The 6,856-nt window shown below is 40.3% G+C and overlaps 1 pseudogene; it reads left to right on the top strand.

The window, feature by feature from the left end:
• Positions 1-209: 209 nt before the first annotated feature.
• LOC101430960 (serine/arginine-rich splicing factor 3 pseudogene) lies at positions 210-690 on the top strand (annotated as a pseudogene).
• The last annotated feature ends 6,166 nt before the right edge of the window (positions 691-6,856 follow it).

Genomic DNA, 6,856 nt, shown 5'->3' with positions numbered 1-6,856 from the left:
TGTGTGAACCCATTTTAAATAAGATGTTAGAAGATGTTATTTTTAGTTAAGGTGTGGCCAATTGAATCAGGATGGGTCTATAAAGAGAGGGCCCTCCTGGTTTAGCCCACTGCAGTAAAGGAGAGCATCTGCCAGAGTCGGATGAAGAACTGGAAAAGCCATTCCAGCACGTGGGGCTGAGCCAACGCATTTCAAACCAAGATCTCAAAATGCATCGCAATTCCTGTCCATCGGGCTGAAAGATTCATGTAGATAATCTTGGAAACAATGGCAGCAAGACTGAACTGGAATGGGCTTTTCACTATTATGGACCGCTCCAAAGCATGTGTGGGCTGCTAGAAACCCTCTCGGCTTGCTTTTATTGAATTTGAAGATCCCCGAGATGCAACTGATGCTGTCTGAGAACTACATGGAAGAACACTCTGCAGCTGCCGTGTAAGAGTGGAACTGTCCAATGGTGAAAAGATAAGTCATAAGGGAGGCCCTCCTCCCTCTTGGGATTGTCGCCCTGCAGATGATTATCGTAGGAGTCGTCGGCCTCGCCGCAGATCTCCAAGAAGTTTCTAGCGCAGCCAGAGCAGGTCTCCTAGAGATAGAAGAGAAAGATCACTGTCTCAGGAAAGAAATCACAAGCCGTCCCTATCCTTCTCTAGATCTCTAAGCCCTTCCAGGTCAAATGAAAGGAAATAGATGGGTTTGCAAGAGGAGTGGTGTGCAGGAAATAACTTCATTTGATAGGAGTATGCAGAGAAAATTCAAGGTTTTTTTTTGTTTTTTTTTTTAAAGATTTATTTATTTATTTAATCCCCCCCCCTCCCCCGGGGGTCTGTTCTCTGTGTCTATTTGCTGCGTCTTGTTTTTTCTTTGTCCGCTTCTGTTGTCGTCAGCGGCACGGGAAGTGTGTGTGGCGCCATTCCTGGGCAGGCTGCACTTTCTTTCGTGCTGGGCGGCTCTCCTTACAGGGCGCACCCCTTGCCTGTGGGGCTCCCCAACACAGGGGACACCCCTGCGTGGCAGGGCACTCCTTGCGCGCATCAGCACTGCGCATGGGCCAGCTCCACACGGGTCAAGGAGGCCCGGGGTTTGAACCGCAGACCTCCCATGTGGTAGACAGACGCCCTAACCACTGGGCCAAGTCCGTTTCCCAGAATTCAAGTTTTGAGACTTCATAAACTTGGTGCATTTTTAAGATGTTTTGGCTATTTGGATTTATTTATTGTCTCTAATAACAGGGGCATACATGAAGATGTAGTTCTCTATGGTTTGAAATTGATCATATGAGGCATGTTGTAATACCAAGAATTTGTTACTTTACAATGTTCCTTTAAGCAAAATTGAATTGCTCTGAATTTTCAGTCTTGCATAGACTGATAATAAACCTCTAAATCCTGTCCAGCTAGAGTGTGATTTTTTTTTCCTTTATTTTTAAGAGCTTTAGATTACAATAAATGTTACATAGAAAATATAGGGGATTCCCATATACCCCACCCCTCCCCCTTCCTCTGATGTTTTAATACTATGGTAACAAAACTGGCAAAAATGAAGGTCTTTAATTTTGTCCATACCTGGGATGTAGTATGCAACTGTAGTTGAACAAGCAGTCTTTAAAAGCCGCTATGAACGCAAGCCAGCTGGTAAATAAAAGCTGTACCATTATATCAGATGTTTTTAAAAATCTAACTAGTCTTCACACTGGGCAGAGTTGTCTAGTTGGTATAGAATCTATTTCAAGAAAATTAGTTACCTTTGCTTTAGGTCATAAATTCCTTTTGTGATTGCTGTGTATGAATATATTAACTGTTTAATAACATCCTTTATTTGGAATTTGAGACTTAGATAATCAATGTCCTACCAGTTTAAGCTTACAGTGCAGGGAAGTGGACTTGGCCCAGTGGTTAGGGCGTCCATCTACCACATGGGAGGTCCACAGTTCAAACCCCGGGCCTCCTTGACCCATGTGGAGCTGGCCCATGCACAGTGCTGATGCACGCAAGGAGTGCCCTGCCACACAGGGGTGTCCCCCGTGTTAGGGAGCCCCATACGCAAGGGGTGCGCCCCGTAAGGAGAGCCGCCCAGCGCAAAAGAAAAGTGCAGCCTGTCCAAGAATGGTGCCACAACACACGGAGAGCTGACACAAGATGATGCAACAAAAAGAAACACAGATTCCTGTGCTGCTGACAACAACAGAAGCAGACAAAAAGAACATGCAGCAAATGGACACAGAGAACAGACAACTGGGGGAGGGGAAGGGAGAGAAATAAAGTAAAAATAAATAAAATAAATCTTTAAAAAAAAGGTTACATTGTAGATCTGATCTTTGAGTTACTGTGCAAGATTATTTCATGCTGTCATTTGTAATATATTGTATGAGAATCCTCGGGATTAAAGTTTTGGTTACAAATTGTTTAACTTGAAAGCCTATTTTCCTTTGCAAAATTCAAGCTGTGAGCTTGGTACCAAGTCCAGGTATAACATTCCTATTGGAAGCCATATTTATATTTTCTTGTAAAGTGCCTTTGAAGTAATAAAATATTAGCATAATTGTGTAATATACAGTCAATCAACTCCACTATTACCACAATTCTTGTCCCATGGAAAGCAGTTGGTTACATAATTCTTATTTTAAAACATATAATAGAGGCACTATGAATTTAATATTTAGAAATAAAGAGAATTTGGGGTTGTCACCCCAATTATGGTTAGTAATCCATTTCTTAGAGGAACTAGAAGCCAGTTAAGGGTCGATGATAGTGACCAATATTTTAAAGTATAGCAACCCTGGTACATTATAACTGAGGTAATTTGCCCGTTTAAAAAAAAAAAAAGTCTTATCATTAGCATGAAGACTTTTTCAAAGTTTAAAACATTGCTTTCTTTTTTAAAAAATATAATTTGAGATGTTGCATGGGAATTCTAAACAGTTCCATCTGTCCATCGTGATTAACAACATGGCTCAAATGTAACAGTGTAGAACTGAAACCTTTCTCTTAGAAATTGGGAGGAGTTGTAATATGTCACATTTTTGTGCAGTTAGATAAAATCCGTAATGCAATAGTCTTGTGATTTAGTTTCCTTAAATGCTGCGCTAACTTTTTCTTTAATATGGAAGATAAGTCCTTGCATTAAAAGTTCAATTTAGGAAGCAGCAGTGGCTCAATCAGTTGGGCTCCCATTTACCATACGGGAGGCCCTTGGGTTCGTGTCCTGGGGCCTCCTTGTGAAGGCAGGCTAACCCACAGGCCGCGGAGGGCCAACTCAGCGAGGTGACCCAACAAGAAAGGGAGACAAGTAAAAACACAGAAAAGCGTGCAGCAAATGCACACAGAGAGCAGACAGCAAGCAAGCCGCAAGGGGAAGGGGGAATAAAAAAAAGTTCAATTTATATAAGGATAGATAAACTGTAGGTCCTAAACAAAAGACTTAATTTTCAGTGGTTAAAGACCTTTTTTTTTGTAAATCTCAGAGGGAAGAATTTGGTGGCAGGTTCAGCATGAATCTTTTCACAGATGTATGTGTTCATTTACTGGGAGTCTATATTTTGGGCTTTTCGGCATTTTCCCATAGCCTAAAAACTGCTCATGTTAGGATCAAGCCATATAGGTAGAAAGTAAAAGAGAGTAATATGTTACATCAATAATTACTCTTACTTGTATAAATGCGTTTTATGTAGTCATTTATTTGGTAGTGTACAATTTGCAGAGGGTTAATTTGGAAGGGATTTCATAAAAAGGACAGTAGGCTATACATATGATGAGGCTAATGTAGAAATAATATTGAACCTGAAATAAAGTTGACCTCTTCAGGACAACTGTTGGCTTGGAAAAAACAACAGAAGTTGGAAGTTGTTAAAACATTGGGCAGCATTCTATTTAGAAATATATTTTAAATGTTAAAATTGGGCTGCATTTAGAGTGTAGCTGTTTGAAAGTTCTGCAGTTCTTGTTATTTCAAAAATAATATGTCATTAGCTAGTTTTGTTAAGCATCCTCTGAGTTGAACACAACACTGAGGGCAATCACAACCACTTTGATCTGTGGTGTAATTGACTATGGGTGTTCACCAGAGGTCAGTTAATAAAATAGGAAATTTAGCATGGCGGTAACTTAAGGAAATATCTAAAGTTACAGTTGTTAGGTTGTCAGGAATATTTTAACTTCATCCATGGTATCATTATGGGCTGCTTCTGACCTTCATGTCTTTAAAGCAAAAAAGGAAGTGAAAACAGCTTGTTACGCAGATAAAGGTAAATTTCATGAGACGTAAGCCCATCTACCATTTATATGCTTAACTGTCTTCCATTTATTCTTTGCAAGGACAATGTGATCTGTTAGTGCCACTATTTATTAGATTGCTGTTGGGGAAACAGACAGAGATTGAGAGTTGAATTTTCTTGTTTGTCTAGGTTTTGTCTATTATTATTATTACTACTGAAATAATGAAAATGCTCCAATAAGGATTGAAGTGATGCATGCACAACTATGATTATACCAAATACCACTGGTTGTACACTTCGGATGAACTGCATGCTTTATTAATATGTATCAATAAAATTGATTTGTTAAAAAAAAAGATTGCTGTCAGTGGTTTACATTCAAATCCATACCTGAAGGAGATCCTGGTTGCTTTTTATTGTAGATCCCTGGTTCATTTTAGTACAGGATTTAGGAATGGTGTTGCTCAGAGATTTTTCAAAATATACACAGCCTAGTTATTCTAGGCCCATTGACTGTTTCTAAAAGAACCACTGCTTTTTTTTTTGAGATTTATTTATTTCTCCCACCCCACCCCCCTCATTGTTTTTGAGCCCACTGTCTGCTCCCTGCATCCATTTGCTATATGTTCTTCTGTGTCTGCTTTAGGTGGCACTGGGAACCAGTTAAGGGACGTTCCAGAGTGGGAGAGGTGCTCAATCTCTTGTGCTGCCCAGCCCCCTTTTCTACTACATCTCTTATTGTCTGTCTCTCCTTTGCGTCTTTTTTTGTTGCGTCATCTTGCTGTGCCAGCTCTCCGAGCGGGCCAGCTTGCCTTCACCAGGAGGCTCTGGGAATCACACCCTAGACCTCCTATACGGTAGATGGGAGCCCAATCTCTTGAGCCACATCCATTTCTCAACCACTGCCTTTTTAGTACTTTTTTCTTACATGTTTTTATTTTCAGAATCTTTGTGTGATTTAGTTGGATCTAGCTTTGGTAATGTCTTCCAGTTGTCTAATTTTTATACTATCAGATTTTGCCTTCTGATTTTCCATCTTTTTGAGAACATGAAAGATTCTTATAATTAAAGTAGCTGTAGGAAGTAAAAAGAGAGAGAGAGAGCCAGAGGGAGGAGCCAGAAGTCAGAAGTCTACAGGAACCTGGAAGAGAAAGGAAAGGACATCACCATGTGATTGCAAAGATTTCTGGCCAGCCAGAACGCTACTGACCCTAGAAGGAAGTAAGCCCTCTAGCCTGTAAACCATGAGTTGTGTGCTAGGAGAGGAACAATGCTTGGAGAACCTGCTGTTTTAAAGCATGTGGTAAGCAAGGTGCTCTTTGTCCCAGATAGAGAACATTAGCTCATCCCTCAAGGCTGCAAACAGAACCCTGAGAAATGGCTTGGGTAATGAGTGATCAGGGCCTTGCACTATAGGGTGGCTCAGCAAATGTGAAGGAATGTGAGACATCCATGGAGGAGGGTCTCCCAGACCTCTCTGTGGGGTTCTTGTGAAAATTAGTTTGGCTAGAAATAAATCCATACATCAATGATCAACTGATTTTTTGACAAGCATGCCAAGTCCTTCAATGGGGAAAGAATTGTCTCTTCAATAAATGATGCTGGGAAAAATGGATTTACACAAGCAAAAGAATGAAATTGAAGCCCTACCTTACTCCATATATAAAAATTAATTCAAAATGGATCAACGACCTAAATATGAGGGCTAAAACCATAAAACTCTTAGAAAAATATTTTGTATAATGCTAGAGTTGGTAAGCATACATCCAAGAGACTTAAATCTTTGGGTGGTCCATGTACCAGCTGGGCCATGAATCTCAACTGAATTGTAACACCTCCTCTCCAGTTCATTGGGCTCATGCAGGACAACTCACAAGATGATGGACAACCACCACACCAAGAAACTGAGAGAGTCTACAGCTTCAAGCAAGGGAGTCCCATCTATCAGACATATGGGATCAAAGCCCCCTCTCAATTAGAGGTGGAGTGGGCATCACCATTCCAGAATCTTCAGACCTGGGGAATGAACTATGGACTAAAGTACTTACTGGTATTCTACTGTAGACTTATTGTGATTCTAGCAACGGAAGAAATTATATCATTGATGTGAAAGCAATGGCCACAGGAGGTTCTAAGGGCAGGGAGAGGGAAAAACAGGTATAATACGGGGGCATTTTTGGGACTTGGGAAACGCCCTGAATGACATTACGACAACAGGCACAGACCATTATATAGTTTGCCGTAACCTACAGAATTGTGTGGGTGAGAGTGTAAACTACAATATAAACTATAATCCATGTTTAGTACCAATGCTCCAAAATGTATTCGTCAATTGCAATGAACGTACCACACGAAAAAAAGGATGTTGTTAATGTGGGAAAATATGGGCACTGTGGGGAGGTGGGGCATATGGGAATCTCCTATATATTTTATGCAACATTTATGTAATCTAAGTATCTTTAAACATAAAAAATAAAAAGACTTAGGAGAAAATCAACATGACCTTAACTTTGGCAATGAATTATTAAATATGACACCAAAAATGCAAGCAACCGAAGAAAAAAATTGACCTTCATCAAAATTAAAAATTTGCATGCATCAAAGGACACAGCAAGAAAGTGAAAATACAACCTACAGAATGGG

This window comes from Dasypus novemcinctus, chromosome 23 (assembly GCF_030445035.2).
Source record: "Dasypus novemcinctus isolate mDasNov1 chromosome 23, mDasNov1.1.hap2, whole genome shotgun sequence".
Lineage (NCBI taxonomy): Eukaryota > Metazoa > Chordata > Mammalia > Cingulata > Dasypodidae > Dasypus > Dasypus novemcinctus.
This window is presented reverse-complemented; position numbering and strand designations above follow the sequence as displayed.